The following is a 24,879-nucleotide window of genomic DNA, read 5'->3' on the forward strand; positions in this document are numbered from 1 at the left end:
ATGTTTAACAGTAGTATAATGCTGTTCACGCAGGCAAATTCTTGTCCTACTACCTAATAACTGTGAGAGTTTGGGTATATCATTTTAACAATGTTGAGAGGGTGGATTCCTGTTCTTGAATTGACAAGAGATAAAAAAGTGAGGCATCAAGTATCTCATACTCATAATCAAACAGTACAAAGGCCTGCAAAGGCTTCAATCAACCAAAAGTGTGGTCCCATGTGAACATTCAACCATCAGCCATTTCCCTTCAAATAAATTTAAAAATGGTGGAGGATTTAAAAAAAAATCATCCACGTTTATTGTGCCACCACCGAAGGAGGCAGAACATAGAAGAAGAAAGAATTGGAGACATAAAAAAAGAACAAACACCACTCCCCACACACATAGAACCCACATTAAATACAGACTGGCTTATGGTGCAGAGGGGGAGAGACAGATATAGATCCTTTGAAGAAATAGGAAAAGAAACAAGATAACATAAACATACAGAAGACAAGAGAGAAAGAAAACTTCAAGAGGAAGGGAGTAATCAACAGGGCTACATGTGGTGGAGAGGTAGCATAGGGTATCGGCTCTAAAAAGGCCCCTTGAACTTGGAAGTCAGATTTGAGAAAACTCTTTGAGTGAAGTTCAATAGATAACACATATGGTAGATTTGAGAGTCTGAGCAAGAGCAGATTACTTAAATGGGGTGTCTGGCAGAAAAAAAGGAAGAAGAGCGAGTTAGGATAATAGCTTTGCAGGAGAATTCTTATTTAAATACGCTTATCATTAGGAAGGAAGGAGATCTAAAGACTCAAAGAGGTGGGAGGTGTAGAAATTATTTGTGGAGCACCTACTAAGTGTCTGACATTTTTCAGCACTGAAAAAAAAAATCGGCAAAGATCTTTGTTTCTCATGATTAGAGTTCTAGTGGAAGAGACAGGAAATAAAAAGTAAAATACATAATTTGCTGCATGCTGATATGTGCTATGGAGGAGAAATATTCTCAAGTAATATTCAGCCTTTTGAAGAGGGAAAATACCTCTACCTCCAAGAAAAAAAGGTAAAAGTGTCAGATGAAATTAGAGGGACACTCTTAAATGGAGAGTGGGATTAGGACAACTGAGTCATTTTGTATAGGAAAGTGGGCTTTTATCTCTGCTTTTGCTTAATACTTTCTTAGCATATTTTTGTCAACACTTAGCTGGGCTCCTACTACCCTCACTACATTTATGGAGGAATTAACACATGTTTGAAGAATAACTGTTGATGTACAATCTTGGTTCCTTCATTATGGATGATGATATAATTCACAATAACCAACCAAAGTAGTATATTTTCCAATTACACATTCTATTGTCTCATTAGCTGTCATACATCACTTTCACCTCCCTATCAACTAGCACATTTTACTTCATCATGTGACCACAGGCACCTTTAGTGACAATCAGCATATCCTGAATTGTCACAGCAAACCTTAATTTTAAGCAGCAAACCATGTTTCAGTTGCATTTTAGAACAAGTTTATGTGTATAATAAGATTTCAGCAAATCAATGCAGTGTAATAGAATTGATTTCATGTCCACCATTATCCCTTCCATAGTTGTTTTTCATTTTTTATTGCAGTAACATTGGTTTATAACATTATATAAATTTCAAGTGTACATCATTATATTTTGATTTCTGTGTAGATTGCATCATGTTCAGCACCCAAAGACTAATTACAATCCATCACCATAAACATGTGCCTAATCACCCCTTTCACCCGCTTCCATCCCCACGTCCCCTCTGGTAACCACCAATCCAATCTCTGTCTCTATGTGTTTGTCATCATTTTTATCTTCTAATTATGACTGAGATAATATGGTGTTTGATTTTCTCCCTCTGTCTTATTTCACTTAGCATAATACCTCAAGATCCATCCATGTTGTCACAAATGGCCAGATTTCATTGCTTTTTCTGGCTGAGTAGTATTCCATTGTGTATATATACCACATCGTCTTTATCCATTTGTCCCTTGATGGGTACCTAGGTTGCTTCCAAGTCTTGGCTGATGTGAATAATTCTGAAATGAACATAGGGGTACATCTGTCTTTACATGTTCATGTTTTCATGTTCTCTGGATAAATACCCAGCAGTAGAATAGCTGGATCATATGGTAGCTCTATTCTTAATTTTTTGAGGAATCTCCATACTGTTTTCCATAGTGGCTCCACCAGTTTGCACTCCCACCAGCAGTGTATGAGAATTCCTTTTTTTCCACATCCTTTCCAACACTTGTTATTTCCTGTCTTGTCAATTACAGCCATTCTGAAGGGCATGAGGTGATATCTTATTGTAGTTTTGATTTGCATTTCCCTGATAATTAGTGATGTTGAACAACTTTTCATGTGCTTGTTGGCATCTGTATATCTTCTTTGGAGAAATGTCTATTCAGATCTTTTGCCCATTTTTAATTGGATTTTTTGTTTTTTTGTTGTTGAGATGTATGAGTTCTTTATATATTTTGGATATTAACTCCTTATCAGGTGTACGGTTTGCAAATATCTTCTCCCAATTGTTAGGTTGTCTTTTTGTTTTGTTGATGGTTTTATTTGCTATGTAGTACTTTTTAGTTTGATATAGTCCCATTTATTTTTTTTTTCTATTGTTTCCCCTGCTCACCCAGACATGGTAATTGAAAATATGCTGCTAAGACTGATGTTGAAGAACGTACTGTCCATGTTTTCTTCTAGAAGTTTCATGGTTTCAGGTATTACCTTCAAGTCTTTAATCAATTTTGAGTTAATTTTTGTGTATGGTATAAGATAATGATCTACTCTCAGTCTGTTGACTGTGGTTGTCCAGTCTTCCCAACACCACTTGTCGAAGAGACTTTCCTTTCTCCACTGTATGTTCTTGGCTCCCTTGTTGAAAATTGTGTGGCTCTGTTGTCCACAGATGTGTGGGTTTATTTCTGGGCTCTCCATTCTTTTCCAATTATCTTTGTGTCTGTTTTTGTGCCAGTACCATGCTGTTTTGATTACTATAGCTTTATAGTATATTTTGAAATTAGGGAGAGTGATACCTCTAGCTTTATTCTTTTTTTCCTCAGGATTCCTTTGGCTGTTTGGTTTCTCTTGTTCCATATAAATTTTAGGATTCTTTGCTCTATTTCTGTGAAAAATGTCATTGGAACTTTGATAAGGATTGCATGGAATCTGTAGATTGCTTTAGGAAGTATGGACATTTTAACTATGTTAATTTTTCCAATCCAAAAGCATGGAATATCTTTCCATTTCTTTGTGTCTTCTATTTCTTTCAACAATGTTTTATAGTTTTCAGTGTACAAGTTTTTCACCTCTTTGGTTAAGTTTGTTCCTAGGTATTTTATTCTTTTTGTTGCAATTTTAAATTGGGTTGTATTCTTAATTTCTCTTTCTACTACTTCACCGTTAGTATCTAGAAAAGAAACTGATTTTTGTATGCTGATTTTGTTTCCTGCAACTTTACCATGTTCATTTATGATTTCTAAAAGTTTTTGGGTGGATTTATATGTATATATATATAAGCCATATCATCTGCAAATAGTCACAGTTTCACTTCTTCCTTTCCAGTTTGGATCCCATTTATTTCTTTTTCTTGTCAGTTCACTCTGGCTAGGACTTCCAATACTATGTTAAATAAGAGTGGTGAAAGTGAGCATTCTTGTCTGGTTCCTGTTCTTAGAAGGATAGCTTTCAGTTTTTCTCCATTGAGAATGATATTAGCTGTGGGCTTGTTATATATGGCCTTTATTATGTTGAGGTACTTTCCTTTTATACCCATTTTTATTCAAAGTTTCTATTATGAATAGATGCTATATCTTGTCAGATGCTTTCTCTGCATCTATTGAGATGGTCATGTGATTTATACTCTTCATTTTGTCGATGTGGTATGTTAAGTTGGTTGACTTGCAGATGTTGAACCATCCCTACATCCCTGGAATGAATCTCACTTGACCTTGGTGTGTCATCTTTATAATGTATTGTCCTATTTGACTTGTTAGTATTTTATTGAGGATTTTTGCATTGATATTCATCAGTGATATTGGCCTGTAATTTCCTTTTTTGTGTTGGCCTTGTCTGGTTTTGGTATCAGGGTAATGTTGGCTTCATAGAATGAGTTAAGAAGCTTCCTCTCCTCTTCAGTCTTTTGGAAGAGTTTGAGAAGGATAAGTATTAAGTCTTCTTCTTCTGTTTTTTGCCCGCTTTTTTCTTCCCAAATCCCCCCATTACATAGTTGTATAATGTTTTCAGTTGTGGGTCCTTCAGGTTGTGGCATGTGGGATGCTGCCTCAACATGGCCTAATGAGCAGTGCCATATCCACACCCAGGATCTGAACCCTGGGTTGCTGAAGCAGAGAGTGTGAACTTAACCACTCGGCCATGGGGCCAGCCCCTTAAGTCTTCTTTGAATGTTTGGTAGAATTCACTATGGAAGCTATCTGGTCCTGGACTTTTATTTTTGGGGAGGTTCTTGATTGCTGCTTTGAGCTCCTTACTGGTGATGGGTCTATTCCAATTCTCTACTTCTTCTTGATTCAATTTTGGAATGTTGTATGATTCTGAGAATTTATCCATTTTTTCTAAATTATCCAATTTGTTGGTGTATAGCTTTTCATAGTATTTTCTTATTATCTTTTGTATATCAAAGGTGTCCATTGTAATTTCTCCCTTTCATCTGATTTTATTTATTTGAGCCTTCTCTTTTTTTTCCTTGGTGAGTCTAGCTAAAGTTTTGTCAATTTTGTTTATCTTTTCAAAGAACCAGCTCTTAGTTTCATTGATGTTTTCGTCTCTATTTCATTTACTTCTGCTCTGATTTTTATTATTTCCTTCCTTCTACTGATTTTTGGCACTTTTTGTTCTTCTTTTTCCAGTTCCTTTAGGTGCACTGTTAAATTTTTTAATTTGAGATTTTTCTTGTTTGTTGAGGTAGGCCTGTATTGCAATAGACTGCCCTCAAATAACTGCTTTTGCTCTACTCCATAAATTTGGCAAGTCATATTTTCATTTTCATTTGACTCCAGGTATGTTTTTATTTCTCCTGTGATTTCTTCAGTGGCCAATCGTTGTTCAGTAGCGTATTATTTAACTTCCACATATCTGTGGTGTTTGCGATTTTTTTCCTTTAGTTGATTTCTAGTTTCATAACATTGTTGTCAGAAAAGATGCTTGGTATTGTTTCAATCTTCTTAAATTTATTGAGACTTGTTTTGTGGCCTAATATGTGATCTATCCCAGAGAATGTTCCATGTGCATTTGCAAAGAAAGTGTATTCTGTGGTTTTGGGATGGAATGTTCTGTATATATCTATTAAGTCCACCTGGTCTAATGTATCATTTAAGGCCAATGTTTCCTTATTGATCTGTTTGGATAATCTATCCATTGCTGTAAGTGGAGTGTTAAAGTCCCCTACTATTATTGTGTTGTTGTCTATTTCCCCTTTTACGTCTGTTAATAATTATTTTATATATTTAGGTGTTCCTATGTTGAGTACATAGGTATTTACTAGTGTTATATCCTCTTGTTGGATTGTTCCCTTTATCACTATGTAGTTCCTTTCTTTGTCTCTTGTTACAGTTTTTGTTTTAAAGTCTATTATTTCTGATACAAGTATTGCTACCCCAGCTTTCTTTTCATTTCCATTTTCATGGAGTATCTTTTTCCACCTCTTCACTTTCATTTTTTGAGTGTCTTTAGATCTGAAGTGTGTCTCTTGTATACAGCATATATATGGGTCTTGTTTTCTTATCCAATCAGCCACCCTAGCCTTTTGATTGGAGCATCAAGTCCATTGACATTTAAAATAGCTATTGATAAAGAATGTGCTTACTGACATTTTGTTACTTTCCTTCTGGGTGTTTTAGTAATTCTTCTCTGTTCCTTTCTTCCTCTCTTGCTCTCTTCCCTTGTGGTTTGATACCTTTCTTTAGTATTATTTTTGAATTTCTTTCTCTTAATTTTTTGTGTATTTATTATAGGTTTCTGGTTTGTGATTATCATGAGGTTCATATATAATAACCTATGTATATAGTAATCTATATTAAGTTGATGGTCTCTTTAGTTTGACCTCTTACTAAAAGCTCTACTCTTTTACCCCCATCTTTCCACATTTTATGTTTTTGATATCATATCTAACCTCTTTTTTTGTGCGTGTGTATCCATTACCCTCTTATCATGGAAATAGATAATTTTAGTACTTTTGTATTTTGACCTTCATATTAGCTTCATAGATGGTTGATTTGCTACTTTTATTGTATGCCTTTATCAGTAATTTTATTGCTTTTTTGTAATTTTCTTATTCTTATTTGTGGTCTTCTCATGTCTACTTAAATAAGCCCCTTTAGCATTTCTTGTAAGGCTGGTTTCTTAGTGATAAACTTCTTTACTTTTTGCTTGTCTGGGAAATTCTATGTCTCCTTCCATTCTGAAGGATAACTTTGCCAGGTAGAGTATTCTTGGCTGTAGGTTTTTTCCTTTCAACATCTTAAATATATTGTGCCACTCCCTTCTAGTCTTTAAGGTTTCTTCTGAGCAGTCAGCTGATAGGCTTATGGGGTTTCCTTTGTACGTCACTTGTTGCCTTTCTCTTGCAGCTTTTAGGAGTCTCTCTTTATGTTTAATTCTTGACATTTTAGTTATAATGTGCCTCGGTATGGGCTTCTTTAGGTTTATCTTGTTTGGCGCTGTCTGTGCTTCCTGTATTTTGATGTCTGTTTCTGTCCTTAGGTTAGGAAAGTTTTCAGCTATTATTTCTTCAAATAAGTTCCCTGCCCCTTTATGTCTCTCTTCTCTTTCTGGGACACCTATAACACAGATATTAGTGTGCTTAATATTGTCCCAGAGGTCCCTTAGACTGTCCTCATTCTTTTTAATTCTTTTTCCTTGTATCCGACCAGCTTGGGTGATTTCTTCTAGTCTTTTGTCCAGCTCACTGACCCATTATTCTGTATCATCTACTCTGCTATTGAGTCTCTCTAGTGAATTTTTCATTTCCAGTATTGTATTCTTCATTTCTGGTTAGTTCTTTTTTATTTTCTCCAATTCGTTGTTGAAGTTCTCACTGAGTTCATCCATTCTTCTCCCAAGGTAAGTGAGTATCCTTATGACTATTAGTTTGTACTCTTTGTTGGGTAGATTGTTTACTTATCTTTCATTTAGTTCTTTTTCTGGGGTCTTGTCCTGTTCCCTTACTTGGAACATATTCCTTTGTTTCCTCATTTTTCCTCTTTCTCTGTGCTTATATCTATATATTAGGTAGGTCAGCTACATCTCCCAATCTTGGAGAGGTGGCATTATGTAAAAGATGTCTTATGAGGCCCAGCAGTGTGCTTCCTTCTTATTACTAGTTCCAAATTTTCCAGGCCTGTCCCCTGTGTGGGCTACATGTGTCCTCTTGTGGCAGGGTTTCTCTTGCTGCAGGTGGCCAGGGAGGGTATGCTCTCCCCCTGGCCAACTGCTTGTAATGCTCAGCCATGTGTCAGTCCTATGGGCCTTCAGTCACCTTATCAGGGATGGAGAGCCCCCGCACAATTGGCTGCAAGTTCTAATAGCACATTCCTATTGAAAGTTTTTTGTTAATTGAGCATAGCTGGTTGCTAGGCTCAGGGGCTTACAATTTCTATAGGCCTCCAGCCTGCAAGGCTGTTGTCAGCTCTCTCAGGATTGCAGCTGAGTGGGGTCAGCCCCAGGCATGGGAACACCCAATTGTTTCAGGTTTTGGAAGGTGAGGCCAATTTCCTATGTGGCTGCTTTAGAAGTACAAGTCTGCTGCAGCTGACAAGCCCCACTGCCTACAGGGCCACACACCCCATCAATGCAGTCCTGCTCCATGTGTGTGTCTGGATCCACTGAAGCTGACCCAGTCACCCAACTGGAAAGGCCCCACTCACTCCACCAGTGCAGGCCTACTCTTCACACATGCCCTGCACTGCAGAGGTGGACCCACTTGTCCAGCTGCAGAGGTTTCATACGCCCAACGTAGGGAGGCCCACAAGTTGCCCAAGGGGCCAGTCCCTATGGTGGGCTGCCTGCCCTGGCTGAGGTGGATTAAATCAGTGCTCTAGTGTGTGGGGTAGACCCCTGTGCTAACAGGCCAGGGGAAGAACTCCAATGGCATCTGCCAGCATATGTGTCAGCACGCCTGTATCAGGTCACAATAATGGCTGCCACGAATGTCTCACTCCCTGGGGAGGTCTCACTTCTCACCAAGAGGCACTCAGAGCTTATCAAGTGAGTCTCTTTGCATCAAAGGACCATGCACCTTTCTTTCTGGTGATTGTAGATTGCTTTCTGAAATCAGTGAATTTATGTGTAGGCCCTTTAAGAGCAGGCTTTTTCTTTTCTCTTATGTCCGATAGCTTTTCTCGGGATATTTCCCACTGTAAATAGCTAGCAAAGCCAGATATTATGACACTTGTCTCAGTTGTGCTGAATCCAAAAGCTACTCTTTGTGGTAATGCTCCCACTCAGATCCCCTACTGCCCCAGAGACGGCTTCATACCTTAAGATTGCTCCTGGCTGGCTGTGAAGTGTGGTGGCTCAAAAGTGGCTTTTTTCTCTCCAGAAAGGAATTTCTGCCTCTTCCACCTCAGTCAGCACTGTCCCTTGCTGTGGGGGTTCTTTTTATCCTGTTTTCAGTTTTCTCTCAGGCATAATTGTTCCAAGAGTAGTTGTAGATGTTGTGCCCATGGGAGGAGGTGAGTTCTGCCTATGCTGCCATCTTGACACCTTCCTGTGAGACTTCTTCCCTTCCATATTTGTACTTGGTATATTCTTCATAACCATCTTTTTCAGAGTAATGTCCACTTTTTCACTATGAGTGAGGGACTCTACATTGTGGTTTCCAACATGATGGCTCACAGAGTTTGAATAGCTTGCCCCAAGTCACCTAATATATCAAGGTCTTGCTCATGATCTCTCTTGGTTGGTTCTCTGGAGTAGTTATCAGGTTCAGAAACAACAAGGCAGTCCTGGCAAGGCTGTGGAAAACATCCCTGAAAGAGGGAAGGTCTCTAGAAAAAGCAGATTCATTCAGTATGGACCACGTTCTGCCTCATGAGCCAAACTCTACCATTTTCCTCTTTTTCCTTTGAAGTTCTGTTTGTATAAGACTGTGGTATCATTTGCAAGCTTTTTTCAGAGATATGCAAATACTCACAACTGCATTAATCCCATGTCTATTTGATTCCCCATTCGAATCCATGAGCTGGCATAGAGAGTTGATGCTTCTCCTTTCCATGTCTGAATTCTTGTGTGTGATATGTGAACATTCAAAGTCTCAACTTCACCGCCACTTTCTTTCTAACTCTGCATTCTGCTCTAGATGCCTGAGAGCCAGGAAGCCCCAGCATCCCTGACTTGAGACCTTGTCAAAGTTTCACTCTCAATCAGAGAATGTAGTTTTCCATCCCACTACAAGCAAAGTCAAGCCTTGGTCCCTTTTGCTTCCGGCTCTTCCTTAGCACAGGACTCTAGGCCCTGCTGAACTTCCCTCTAACTGCCTGATGCTTTCTTAAAACAACCTTTCCCGACTCTCCCTTGGCCTGAAATATTCTGCAACACTTCTGGGAATTCCGGATGGGAGATACTTCCTCACTTCTAATATAACCAGTGAAGCTACCAATGCGATTCAGACAGTGGCTAGTTTTATCTCCTGTCATTCCTTTAGGTTTTTCCAGTTGGGTTAATTTAATCCCATCCTCCACACCAGCTCCCCTTCCCAAATCCATATTCACAGTCTCCTTAGTGGGAGGTAAAGGGCATTAAATCCTAAAAGTCTCTGCTAAATTTCTCCATTCCTCTTTTGCCAACAGGAGGAAGCTGTATGTTTCTGCTGGGTTTGCTAGTAACGGGATTTTTTTTTTTCCTTTTCCTTAACACAGTTCTATAATTAATGCATGTTTCTTTGATTCTACATTTATATTTAACACATTTTAAAAGGTACAAATGCGTTTTAAAGATGCTTCTCGTTCCCTTGTGATTACTGGAGTACAGAGGAGCCATGTAAGCATTATGAGAGGAACTCACAGGAAGGAGGGGTAGGCTATTGACAGAGACTCCCCAGAGCAGAAGCCATGTGAAGGGGAAGTTCACGGACTTGGAAACTCTTGCACCACCTGCTGGTAATTTAGGAAAGCAATTAATGCCAGACGTGGGCTGACGCACTCTCTGTGGCATTTGGGAGCAACCACACTCTTTGGGTATCATTTTATCATCAGAGTCTGGAGGGCTGACAGATGCAGAGCCTGTGCTTAAACTTATGGAAAACTTAGTTTTGGCATCTCACACCCCTGGAAAGCTGGCTGATTTAAAAAAGAACCCTTTCTCCTCTTTCCTTCAATCCACTCCAACAGTACCTCAGCCTTGGGAGAGCTTCAGGTTTTTGAACGCCTCTCTTTTCACTCCAACATTACCTCCTTGGCCAGTTCCTAAGTGGGCTCTTTCTCTCCAGCTCTTGGAGCTCGTTCCCAAAGAATAATGTCTACTTTGTTGTTGGTTGAAAGTGCCCTGAGACATCTACCATACGCAAGGAGGCTTAGAGCCCAGGGTGATCTCTATGGCCTACAAATCACAGAAGGGGAAGCTCTGGGGAGAGGAAAGGAAGAGTGTAAGCTGGAACAGGGACTTTTCTCTTTGCATCCAGAATGCCCTGAGCTGCATCCCTCAGCTGCCTTAATGAACGTCTAGCAGTCATAGCACTGATAAGGAAGCTAGTAGAAGCTACTTAGCACATAATTGTCACTCAATATGACTGACCACTATTCGGTAACTCTGAGATTTAAAGGATCCATGTGGTTTCTGCAGACATAGCTCTCAGCCCTTATACTACATAGAAATCATCTGGAGAGCTTGTTAAATTGGTAGATACCTGGGCTCTGCCCCAGAGATCCAGATTTAATAGGTCTGAGTAGAGCTCTGGTATGTACAAATCTAACAAGGCCTCCCAGTGGTTCTGATGCTCAGACCACACTTTAAGAAACACTGAGAGCAGCCAATAGAGTAAAAGTTCTCTCATCACTTCCATTTCCAAAATCATTTCTCCAATTACGTCCTCTGTCCTTTTATCCCATCCTCTTCATTGTGGCTGTTTTGCAAGGAAAGCAGGATTACTGTTAGAAAATTAGAAAATACAGATGAATAAAAGTAAAAATTAAATAGCATCATCTAAACTCATACCCAGAGAGATACGCCATGTTAAACTGTTAACTGCTGTTGCATATTCCTCTAGAATTTTTGTACACACACACACATATTTACACACATAAACTATATGTGTATGTATCTGTATTTTATAAGTTGCTTTGCTCACTTAATATATCATCAATGTCTTTGCATGTTGACAAACCCGTAATATCTTCATCCTCATTTTTAATGACTAGTCCATGAAACACACATATGATTGTTTAGGCAGTGTTCTAGTATTGAATATTTAGATTTTCTCCAATAGTTCTGCCCTTATAAACAAACCCGTAATGAACATTTCTGTGCCTATGCCTACTCGTTCAACCTTAGGCTCAGGACAAACTTCTAGTGTTGGAATTGTCAAGTCAAAGGGTCATAGATTTTAAGACTTTCAATAAGTTGCTAATCATCCCCCAAGAAATATTTCTTGACTTACCCTTTCAGCAGCACTTTATAAAGGGGAGGAAACACATCCTTGCCAATCTGGACAATATAATTTAAAAAAAAAACAACTGTTATCCATATGCTCTGGTATAAAACATTATTTTTTGCCTTAATGTGCATTTATTTGACTCATAGAGAGGATAAACCTTTTTTTCAACTATATGTTTGCCATGTAAGGTTCTTTTTTTATGAACAGCTTATTCACACTTTGCCCACCATGTTCCTGCAGCATTTGTCTCTTTCTTTCTAACCGGGAAGAGCTGTTCACGTAGTAGGCATATTAACTCTTTGTTGGTTACATATTTGCAAACATGTTCCCATATGTTTTTCAAAACATTTTGTTCATGATATTTTTAACTGTTTTGCTTATTCTCTTCTACAAACATTGATTTTTATGAGGTAAAAATGTATACTTTTTTAAGAATTTCTATTTTCAATTTCACATTTGGAAAGAGCACTCCTACTTCAAAATCATATAAACATTCACGTTTTCTTCCAGTATTTTATTTTTACATTTAGATCTTTGATCTATCTGAAGATTTTCTCGATAGGGAAAATTAACTTTATTTTCCATATTGTCAGCCTATTGTCCTGAGAGCTATCGGTCCCTCTATTTTTTATTTGAGAAAAGTTCTGAACAGCTATTTAATTTATATACACATGCATGCGTCTGGAAGATACGAAATAAAGTATCCTCTTTAGAGGGTACTCACTTATACTAACTCCATGGAAAATTTTCTCTTGCGTTTGATTTTGAGACTTGCTAAGCAATATGACTTTCAGAAGGAGCCACCAGCCTTCCTTTCCCTTCCCACTATCTATCTGCAGGTCAATAGGTTTCCAAAGGCTGTTGTATCAGATCGATCAACAAGCAAAGGAAAAGATAATAAAAGAAACCTAGTATGGTTTAATACCAAGACTCCGTTTGCACACTCCAATCCCCTTCCATTCTCTCCCAGCATTTTCTACACTCCCCAACTGCAACAGGAGAGTAAAATGGGCACAATGTGACAGCAGATATGTATTTTGACCCTGGCTTTCTCACTGTGTGACCACTCCTTCCTCTGTATCTGTTGTAAAATGGGTAGGTGTGTGCATTAGTCTGTCAGGGCTGCTATCACTAGATAGCATAGATTGAGTGGCTTAAACAACGGAAAATTATCCTCTCACAGTTCTGGAGGCTGGAAGTTCAAGAATAAGGTAAAGGCAGAGCTGAGTTTTGCTGTGGTCTCTCTTCCTGGCTTGCAGTCAGCCCCCTTCTCGCTGTGTCCTCACAATGCTTTTCCTCTGCGCAGGTGCACGGAGAAAGATCTCTGGTGTCTCTTCCTCTTCTTATGAGGACACCAGTCCTATTGGCTTAAAGTCCCACTCTTACGACTTCATGTATTCTTATTTACCTCCTTACCGGCCCTATTTCCAAATATAGTCACATAGGGGTTAGGGCTTCAACTTATGAATTTTGGGGGGACTCAGTTCAATCCATAACAGTATGTGTATCTAGATCTCATACAGATGGAAACATTTCCAAAACACTTTCAAATGAGTGTCAGTGGCTTTGGGAGAAGGAGTCTAAAAAGGTAAGCTGCATTTCCATTGAAGTCAGCCAGTCTGTTTTTAGCATGTCAAACATGCACGAGCCTGTGCTAGAAGCCCTCGAGTACTCAAAAGAAGCCTGCAGCACATTCCCTACCCTTCAGTGGCATAGTCTCTCAATGTGGGGAGGTGACGCCAACCTTTGAAACAATGAGAGAACCGCACAAAACCCCATATGATTAAGGGAAAGATGGGGCTTCAAATAACACACCTATGTACTAGGGAATCAGACAAGTGATGCATCTTTAGAGTTCAAATACTGAAGGTGAGGTGAGCCTTTGGTCAGTCCCCTGGGACTTCTCACATTCAGAGGCAAAGCAGAAAGATGCATCACGTTTCCTCTGAGAAAACTCCCTTGTTTGAGTGTTGGCTTGTTCTGAATGGAGGCAGGTAGGCCTTGTTCTGAGCTGGTGGGATCAAACTTTAGCTGATGCGTAGACAGAGGGGCCCAGAGGAAGTCATCCAGGCACATTTAGGCACATTACCTTCAGGGAGACCTTGTAGGTAGATTAAGGAGTCATTGAAATTTTGGACCAATGGAAGAGAGGGAACCGCATCAGCATTTTCTTTTCTGAAAATCAATTTTAGAAACATGGAAACCTATGTGGCCCAAGAGAGCAGGTTCCGGGTTGTCTGAACCAGTCATTCTAACCATTCTAATCTCATTTCTGCAGAGAAGAAAGAAAGCGAGTTTATGGAGACAAGTGTCAGCCTCTTCAAAGACAAATAGTGTCATCAGTGTTCTAAAAGCAGATAATCCCAAACACCAAATTGAGAGAAGCCAGGCAAATCTAGCAGGAGTGGAAGGAGGGCACAGCAGGGCTGCGGGTGCTGCCAGGGAGGAGGGCACCACACCTCGCCTAACAGAGGAAATCTTGCCCTTTCCCGGGGTGACAGCCCCGCCTTTCCTTCTGCACTCTTGCCACTTCCCTTGGAAAGCAGGTTGCTAAATACCTGGTTGTAAACCCCACAAGTGGAGCTACCTGAAGTGGTTTAACCCACTGCAAGTGTTGTACCAATCATTCAACAATTCCCACGGCTGCTTTTGTGAGAAGCCTCTCTCTTAAGCCTCTGGTTTAAGAATTTAGAGTAATCATGTAAAAATGATACCCCTGTGCTCCATGATCCGCTGAATCTCGCTAATGCCGGATCCCAGAAGAGGGCTTATTAATGGTGAGACGCGGAGCCTCTCTCGGCTCGTGTTTCACACGGATCTCTCTTATGGATTCAGCCATAAACCTCACTGCTGATAAAAGGAGGATAATGAACCTCCCTGCTCCAGGAGAAGGACATCTAGGGCTGATGGGGTAGTCACCTGCTGTCCCTCCTGCCGCTGGGTAGGCGTGAGAGGTGTGCTGCACAGCCGTGGGAAACAAAAATGCAAGGCCACATCTTCTTCTGTCTCAGGCTTTTCTCTGCCGTGGTGCCAGAGGCTGCACACAAAAATCAATATTGGCCCTGGAGAGGTGCTGTAATTTCTTAAATAGTTCCATAGTAATTGCTTTATCACTTCTCTACTGCTAACAGGGTGAAGGAATCCCCATTTTTGTGTAATTTCAATAAAAATAAATAAGGCCTTGAAGCTCTGGAGCCCGTAAACTGGATCATTCTAGAATATTTTGGGGCTCAGGACTTCTCCCACTTTGTTCTGACAGTGAGCACTTGGCCACTGCTTTCTCTATAGAAGGTCGTGAGGGGCCCTGAGTGTAACACGGTGGCCTGCCTGGGCCCCACCATTCAGTCCTTCCCCATCGGAATTTGTCAAGAGAAGGACAGCTCCTAACTTAGATGAGAAACCCTTTCTAGAACTCAGATCTAAGAATGGTTGGTATGCATTAGTCCAAAGCCAGTTTTTGGGCACAGAATTTCACATTTAAAATTGTGTGACTCTCTACCAAGTTTTATCCTTTCCCAAATACTCACCCCCAGTATCTCATTTGCCCCTTAAACAGTCAAGCAAGGGGCTAAGAGAGTCTTGTTCTAGAGATGACAAAACTGAGGCACCTTGATTTTAGGCCACTTGCTAAAGCCACACTGATGTTCAGCTGTGGAACAAGGACTAGAACACAGCATTACTGGGCTTCCAGCCAAGGGCACTTTCAAATGTACCGTTTCTCTCAAACTAAGGGGTTACCTTATCAGATTATGTATTGAAAACTGAAAGAAAACATTGGCTCTCCAAAGAGATTAATGATTGTGATCAGATAATTCCTGAGCAAGACATTTTTTCTCTGATTTTTCTAATAGTGCGTGTTGACAGGTGAAATAAACCGTTTGTCCCGAGTGCCCAAGCAGATGGGTCCTGGGCTTAAGTGGCCTTTATGCCTTCTCACAGGATGTACGACTCAGGCCTTGGTTACTTTGACGTGCAGCCAGGGGTTCGTTTCTGGAGATGACACTCCCAGGAAATTGGCCCTCCTGGAAGAATGTTCTGATGTCATTTAAAGCATGTTTTAGTCAAGGGTGCAGTAACATCCTTGGAAAAGGGGCGCTTCCATGCGGAGTGAGGAAGACACACACCAGAGAACTGAACTCTCAGTTCTGAAGGAATAGTTAGGACTCCTGCTCTCCAAACCTGTCCCCCTGCCAGAGCGACTTCTCTGGAAAGACATGCAGACATATATACATAAACACCTGTGGATAACATTAATTGGCACTTTGGCATCAAAATGACTCTCTCTGCGGGACCCCTCAGATAACCACTCCTGCCTCATCTGAACTGATAGTGCTGTTTTAAATTTGCTTTTCACTTCCTTAACCTCGAAAAAAAAGCACCTCATTCTACTCACTGCTTATTGAATAAAGGATTAGTATTATTTTCCTTCCTCCAGTGAACTTTCTTGCACTTCATCCTCAGTAGATTGTACGTCTTTGTGTTTCTCTGCCAAGATGTCACTATCGAGCGCATCGCAGGTCCTAATGCTGCCCGGTTCATGCAGCGAGAACTTTTTATTCAGAATTGCTTGAGGTCATCTCAATGGGAAGAATGGGTAGGAATGAGAATTTACCCCCAACTTGAATTAAAATAACTTCCAAGCACTTCCTAGAGCAGGAACAAAGATGAAAGGGGCCCCAAATTATGGGAGTATTTGAAATAAGAAGGCAAGGGTGTCCTTTGAAATATACTCAGCCACATTTGTTTGCCTTTAAGTCAGATCACCTTAACCAAGGACGTTGGGTGGCAGGAACAAATGGTTAATGATTGTGGAAGGAACCTGGCCAATTGGCTTTTCTTCCTTTCTCTTTCTTTTACTTATCTTTTTATATTATTATTTTTTTAACTTTGGCTAGAATGCCCAGTAGGAGTGCAGACTGGAAGATCGGCTGTCTTTTGAACTGGAGACATCACAGGAAACTGGAGAGCCTCCAAATTGCTAACCTGAGGCCGGAGCAAAAACTTTTTTTCGTCGAAGGGACTGCTTTTTTTTTTCTTCCCCTTCATCGAATGGCATCCCAAGTCCTGCTGGATTGCAACTGTCTTTGTTCCTGCAGCCAAGCCTTACAGCTGGCTCACACTCTGCCACGCTCATAACCTCTCACTAGAAAGGAGATTACAAAGAGGGGCAAACACCCTAGAGGTTTCCCCTTTATCAGAGCCTTCCCTGTCAGTTGGGCTCCTCATTTCCCGAGCCCTCGTCTGATTATTAGTGTACTGACGGAATAAAAATAACCTCATATTCTTACATGAATCATAAATAAAACCCTTTTATTTCATCAAAGAGGTTGGCAGGTTTATAGTCCTTTGCAATGCAGGCACGATGTGAATGACATACCTTTAATTTTGCTGACAAGCTCATCGGAGTTCGAATGAAAAAAGAGTGAAAAGTGGGTGACTTCGAAAATGGTTGTGCGGGAGCTTTTTGGTGAGGATAAATATTTCACCTTCCACTGTAATCAGGGAGCCAACTGATCTTGGTAATGAACTCTTCAATTACAGCCCACTCCTGACTCTTCAAAACTGCCTAAGCAACAATACCACAGTGATTATTGCTGACGTTACAGATGGAAGCAACCTGCCAAGAAAGAAAGAAGGGGCGAAAAAGGGAAAGGAAAGAAGCAGTGTGGTGGGAAAAGAAAGCCATTGAACGTTAACATCACTGGATCATCAAATGAGGAAAAGCTATGGAGCTGGGTAATGGAAAAAGTATACCCCCCACCCCCACTCTTGTCCGTTCCCCTCCCTATCTAAACCATCTCGAAGATTCCATGAATGCTCCAAATTTTTACTAATCTAGCCTTGCACTCTCCAAATTGGAGAAGCCATCAATGAAAGACTCCACAGTTTGTATACCTAGCCCATTTGCCTTCGATTTCTACTAAGTATGACATATGATATTGTAAAGCTCCTTCTTTCAAGGATAGGAAGCATCCACAGCAATGTTCTCATTGGTATGAGTGAGCTTCCTGCTTCCCATTTAGAGTGGGGAAGACTCAAAGAAGACAAAAAAACACTAGATGCTGGGTTCCTAAATAATTGATCTTAATTTTTCCAAGAGCCTCAACAAAGATTTGGAGATCAGGGTTTTAGTAAGAAAAAGCAAAGGAAAAAAAAAGTAGATTTTGTGTTTGTGTGCGTGAAGAAGATTGGCCCTGAGCTAGCATCTGTTGCCAATCTTCCTCTTTTTGCATGAGGAAGATCGTCACTGAGCTAACATCCGTGCCAATCTTCCTCTATGCCATCACAGCGTGGCTTGATGAGCTGTGTGTAGGTCTGCACCCAGGATTGAAACCTGCAAACCCTGGGCTGGCTAAGCAGAGTGCAAGAACTTAACCACTATGCCACCAGGCTGGCCTCAAAAAGTGGAAGATTTTTCAAAGTTAATTACTGGCAAAGGAAAGATGTCTCACTTTATGACAAGCCCCTTCTGGTGAGTCAGTCCAAGAGACAGGCTGAGAATTTAGCCCTAAACAATGAGCTTTTTACACAACCTGGCTTTAGGGCTCCCAACTTTGGCTTAGGATTGGTTTTTACTGCCAAATCTAGATTTTCCTCCATTATTTGAGAAATTTCAGCAAGAATAATGGTTAGTACCGATGATCTTCTGGCTTCATCCCGTAAAAAACAGGTGAAACTTTTCAAGGCATGAGCCTTCCTTAAGGCAGCAAACTGGGACTGAAGAACTGAAACAAACTAGGAAAGAAAGCATACTTTTCCCTCCTCAAGTGAACTACAACCTTCTTGAGAACAAGAGCCATGTTTGTTCTAGGTGTATACCTCCCACGGAGCCTAAAACGGTGCAAGTCTCCAGGTTTCTAGGTAACATAAGAAGCAGGAAGAGGGTTAGTTACTCAGGGAGCCACTGGAGACCAAGGGGCTCTGGCTGTCTACAGCGTTCCGAGACTCAACCTCCTTCATCCAATCTACGAGTCTTCCGATCATGCCAAGTGAGGTGGCTTTTGCTTATGGATCCCTTGGGTTTGTTTTTCTTTTCAGGTTTTCTGTATTGTGGTAAATCCAAATAACATAAAATTTACGACCTTAATTTTTAAATGTACAGATCAGTGGTATTAAATACGTTTGTAATACTGTGCAACCATCACTACTATCCATCTCGCTAACTCATTTCATCTTGTGAAACTGAAACCTCAATATACATTAAACCATAACTCCTCATTCTCTCCTCACCCCTGCCACTGGCAACCACCATCCTACTTTCTGTCTCTGATTTTGACTACACTAAGTACTACATTTAAGTGGAAACATATAGACCTGTCTTTTTGTGGCTGGCTTATTTCACTTAGCATGTCCTCAAGCTTCATCCATGCTGTGGAAGATGTCAGAATTTTCTTCCTTTATAAGGGTGAACAATATTCCATTGTGTGTAGTACCACATTTTATTTATTCATTCATCCATTGATGGACACTTGGATTCCTTCCACATTTTAGCTACTGGGAATAATGCTGTTGTGAACATGGGCCTGAAAATATCTGATCAAGACCCTGGGTGAATGTGTACCTAAAAGTGGAATCACTGGATCATATAGTAATTTTATTTTTAATTTTTTGAGGAATTGTCATGCTTATTTTCATAGTAGCTGTACCATTTTGTATTTCCAACAACAGTGCACAAGTGTTCCAATTTCTCCGCATCCTCACCAACACTAGTTTTTCTCTATTTTTTTGATAGTAGCCATCCTAATGTGAGTGAAGAGGTATCTCATTGTAGTTTTGATTTAGATTTCCCTAATGATTAATGATGTTGAGCATCTTTTTATGTGCTTATTGGCCATTTATATATCTTCTTTGGAGAAGTGTCTATTTGGGTCCTTTGCTCATTTTTGAATTTGGTTGTTTGCTTTTTGTTGTTGAGTTTTAGGAGTTCTCCACATATTCTGGATATTAATTCTTTATCAGATACATGTTCTGAAAATATTTTATCCAATTCTGTGGATTTCCTTTTTACTCTTCTGATAGTGTGTTGTGATGTACAAAATTTTCAAAAAGTCCAATTTGTCTATTTTTCTTTCATTGCCTGTGCCTTTAGTGTCATGTTCAAAAATCCTTGCCAAATCTAATGTCATGTAGATTTTGCCATATGTATTCTTCTAAGAGTTTTATAGTTTTAGGTCTTACATTTTAGTCTTTGATCCATTTTGAGTTAATTTTTGTAGAGGCTGTAGATAAGCGTCTATCTTCATTCTTTTGCATGTGGATATCCAGTTTTCCCAGCACCACCTGTCGAAAAGATTCTCCTTTTTCCGTTGAATGGTCTTCGTACCCTTGCACCCCTTGATTTTTAAAAACAACTTATACATACTTGTGATTCTGCAAAGAATCTTATTAGGAAGATGCTATTTTGTCAGTTTTACAGATTAGGACATTGTGACTCAAAGAGATTAAAGATCATGCCAAAGACGATACAGAAGAATAAGGCTGAATCAGCATCCCCATTCTCAATAAAAGAATGTTTATCTTGAGGATAAATGCTAGTGGAGAGGCCTATTCCACACATCTGAGTTTTAGCAATGAAATGGGCAGTAAAGAGACACTAATTGTGCTTCTAGGCAGAGGGCTTCATGGCAGACCATAGGAGGAAAAGACGTCTACAGGTAATGATGACAATGCTCTTATTTCTCTAGGGGAACACAAAGATGCTTACACTGTGGCCAAGAAAACCTGGCCTGTGATAGACTTCCAAGATCTGTCATGGGCTCCTGCACAATATCCTCAGCTGTGTAAGAAAGCATTAGATTGGCTCCAGGAGGGTATCCCCAGCCTTAGACCACCTGGAAAACAGGGTACCCTCACCAACGACCATAAGAGTGGAGAAAGAGGTAAATTTGAACATCAAAGCCTTTATTTTTGCAACAAGCATTTAATCAGGACCTGCTATTCCTACCATATTTATGGCCACGTGAGGGATAAAATATTAATTTAAAAATATTTTCTAACCTCACATGCAAAGCTATCTATGTGTTGTTACCAAATAAATGCCATGAGGAGTAAGTGTACGATGAGGAAGAACTGGGGATGGAGCCTAAAATAGGGGCTCAAGGGGCCAACATGTAGCAGGTCTTCCTTCAGCATCCATACATATTTGGCAAATATCTGAGCACTTTCCTGTTCACCAGTTGTTGTACTAGATGCTTCATGTCTGTAATTCTCACTACCCCTTTTAACAACACTGTGAGCAAGATGTATTCATCGGAATACAAGCAGGAAATAGGAAAGCCTCTAAATATTTATAACAGAGAGGATTTAAGAGAGAATTGGCAACACAGAGAATGTAAGATAGTGAATTGATTCCACAGGTAATGCAAGAGCTGAGAAGCCAAACAGGAGATGGTGAGGCACCCTTGTATTGACAGGAAAAGAAAGAAGGTAGAATTACTGGAGCCCAGAGGGAAACAGAGGAGACACAGCTACTTCTGGAAATGCCAGCCAAGGCAGAGAGATTGGGGAAGAAATACTTTGGCATCTCTCTTTCCCCTGCTCTCCACTCTCCCACCACTGCCCTGCCTTCTGCCAGAAAACCGAAATGCAGTTGCAGAGTCAGAGCCGAGCAAAGATGGAAAGTGGATCTGAGAACAGACATACCCAGGACATGCTCAGGAAGTGCTGTGATACCCATTTTACAAATGTATAAACTGAATTTCAGAGTGGCTGTGGTTTACCCAAGGGAACCCAACTAGTAACTGCAGGATAAAGATTTCAATCCAGACTTTAGGATTCACCAGGCAATGCACTGAATGCTTGATGTCTATGATTATCACTACCCCTTACAACACCAGTGTGAGAAGTCCCAGTAGTCCACACCTGTCCACGGCACTACTATTTCCCTGTGTGCTAGACTGAGCAACAAGAGGAAATGTCCTCAGTGACCTGGGATGCTCCTGGCTCACAGAATCAGGCTGAACCCCTGGCCTGTCCCTGACTGACCCAGCGATAAGACATTGATCCTCTGAAATCAGCAGACCGATTTATAGAGTGGTTGGTTCAACAGCAATCTGAGAGTGTTTTTCTAAGGGCCCTGCGATTAAGACTTCACAGCTCTCTTTTCTCTCTTCATTTTTGCTCTTGCAGCCTCAGCTTTGACTTTAGAGTCTGGTTTGGTCCACTGGGTCTGGCCTGACCTGTATTTATACTCTGAAGCCTGCAGAGCACAGAGTATGGCACGTATTAGGTTTAATCAATTAACGAAAGCTGGGCTAGTTCAACCTGGTTAACTCCATGTCTCCTGACTTTGATATTAGCTGTCCTCTGTGAGTAACACACTTTAAACTTGCACTCTGCTCCCTCCACTCCGTGAAAAACATGTCAGTGTCCCAGGTTCTATTCCTGGCTCTTGATATAATAAACAGTTTCCAAATCGTCATACCCAGAAAAATGCCATCTGCCAGGCTAGATTCTTGAAGCTTATCTAAAATCAGCTACTTCCCCTCTCCATAGAACCTTACCCTGTCCCTTGAATTAAGTTTGCACCAGGTAGTAACTGTTTGCTGATGGGTTGCTGATGAGCAGCCATTGTTCTCCCCATTGTTCAATGCAAGAGTCTCTTCTTTAAAAGCTTACGTGCACTCCCTGAAAATATTGCTTTTGTGCATATAATGAATTGACTAAGAAATGTGTCTCTATTTGAGAGAGACAGAAAGAAAAAGAAATGGAAAGGAAGAGAAAAAAACTGATGAAACCATAGAGAAAGACAAAATCAACTCTATTGAATTCTAGATTGCCATCTTGTCAGGATTTTTGCAAGATCCCTCTGCCACTCTTTTAATTTTCATTACTTTCTATTTTCCTTGAATAAGCATAGAAGCAGGTTCTAATTTTACCAGAGGCTTTTCATCAAATCAGACTTTTTATTCTCCCTAGGTTATCCTAGTCACAAAAACATCTCTGTTTTCAAAGCTTGCATAATATTAGTTAACTCTAGTGGGGTGCAGCTTCCTGAACCCAAACAGTGAAGATGCAAACATTATTCTTTAACTTGACTCCAGTTGTCTTTCATCACAGAGACTGACGTTCTTAGTAGCCAGAATCTTCACAGAACCTCTGAGGTTTATGAAAAATTTTCTTAATCACTGGCTGTGCAGACATTAACTTTTTGAACTTAAGCAAGTCACATTTCCCTTCAGTGTTTTAGGGAAATTTAGGTGCTTGAGTTTCCTAGCCTGGTGTAACGAACACTTTTCTACATCTGAAGGAGCCTTGTCTCAAGCAAGAGTTGTCATTCTTTCTCTCTGGCACAGTGACTACGTAACAGGTCACACTTCTCACTGGGGCCACTTGGGATGGCCTAATTGTATTGGAGCAAAATGGCAGAAGGTTTTTGTGGAGGACCAACTCCCCAAGAGCTCTCCTAAGTCAATCCACAGTCTTGGTGTCAACATCCTCTATGTCAAAGTGTAAACTGGAAGACGTGTACCAGCACCCTAATCCCAATCTAACGATGGGGCGGAAAGGGCTAGCAGAAACAAATTGAGGCTTCTCTTTGCTTACCAACAAGAGTGGTTTCTAACATCTTCCCTTTCCCAGCCATAGACAAATCTGCCTTCTTATATTTCCCTTCGGAATGAATACAGTAGTTCATTTCTGAGATGAAGACAGGTGTATACTTCTGCAGACTCCAAATATACGCAGACATTTAGAGCCTGTAGTTGGCTTAGACTCCATTGTTATTCTCTCTCTTTTTTCTTTTGTGTGAGGAAGGTTGGCCCTCTGTTCACATCAGTGTCAATCTTGCTCTATTGTTTTATGTGAGATGCCACCACAGCATGACTGGACTAGCAATGCTACGTCCATGCCCAGAATCCGAACCTGTGAACACCAGGCCGCCAAAGCAGAGTGTGCAAACCCAACCACTACACCACTAGGCCAGCCCCTGTTATTCTCTCTTTTAAAATTGAGGTTACAGAGCAGAGCACCCTTACAATGAAACAATTAATTAATACATATCTATTAAAGATTTGCATGATGTTAACTGCTGGTGCGTTATAAAGAGGTCCTATACATAGCCCATTTTATCAGTGTTTATAACACAATATCACAATGGAGACCACGTGGACCTGCCATTTGACACACCTGGGCTCTGATCCAGATGAAATGCTAACCAGCTGTGTGGCTCTAGGTCCTTCAGGAAGTTATCTTTTCTGGACCTAGAGTTTCTCATCTGAAAATGGGGACCGATATGTGAGATTTTTGCAAAATTTTATTACAATAATATAAGTATGGTATTTCTCACAATGACTGATATATATTAAGCCCCAGATAAATACTTGGGAAGATTTGACACATAAGTGTGCAGAGACAGTATTTCCTAACCAACTAGCTCTGTTAAGGTGAGGACCAAATTAGGGGTACGGCTTATAAGGTCTTTGAGAGTTCAGAGTAGAAGGAAAAAGTGATTAGCTGGAGCAATCAAGAGAGATTTCAAGAGGCTGGGCTGGAGCCTTGTCAAAGGAAGGGATTTGGAAAGGAAGATGTAAAGTAATCCAGAAAAGGCTAGTGGCTGGAGCAAACATGAAAATGTGGGAGTGAACATGGGCTACAGTGAGCAAAGGACTTGACTGGGTCAGGAATTGAGAAGAGGACCAGTGAGCGTGAGCCTGGAAAGCTGGTGGGGACAGGCTAAGATTTTTTTCTTTCAGGCAAAAGAGAGACTTTAAGTTTTTGGCACAGAAATGGATGATTAATTGATGACAGGAAAAATGTCAGAAGACAAATCAGACAGTGTAAATCGGGAGAGCTCAGAGATGGGCAGGTTGCTGGCATACAATTGGAAGAGTCAGGATGTCATGATATAAATGGTGGGACAGGAGATAGAAGAGAAGATGTGTGTTTCTGGGTACGTTACACTGAGAAAGAATGAGTAAACCTTAGGTTACAAGTTGATAGGAGAGGGAGGGGAAAAGAAAGGCTTCACATTTGCTTCTAACTCTTTGCTTTTGCATAACAGGGAAATGGTGGCCAACTTAATACAAATAGAGAAGTCGAGAGGAAGAGCTGACTTTGGAAAGGAAAAGCCAAATAGAAAAACAGGTGGTCTATTGCCCACAATTCACTTCCTACTGTCCCTTAAGCGTCTGGAATGAAGTGAGAACATAGTTTCAGTGAATTCCAACTGAGTTATATAACAAATTTTGAATATGAAACAAAATGTAGCATCTTTTCTACTCATGGCAAGGAGGGCCTTTTGCCAAGCAATGCTGG

The sequence above is a fragment of the Equus quagga genome, chromosome 5 (assembly GCF_021613505.1).
Source record: "Equus quagga isolate Etosha38 chromosome 5, UCLA_HA_Equagga_1.0, whole genome shotgun sequence".
NCBI classification, from domain to species: domain Eukaryota; kingdom Metazoa; phylum Chordata; class Mammalia; order Perissodactyla; family Equidae; genus Equus; species Equus quagga.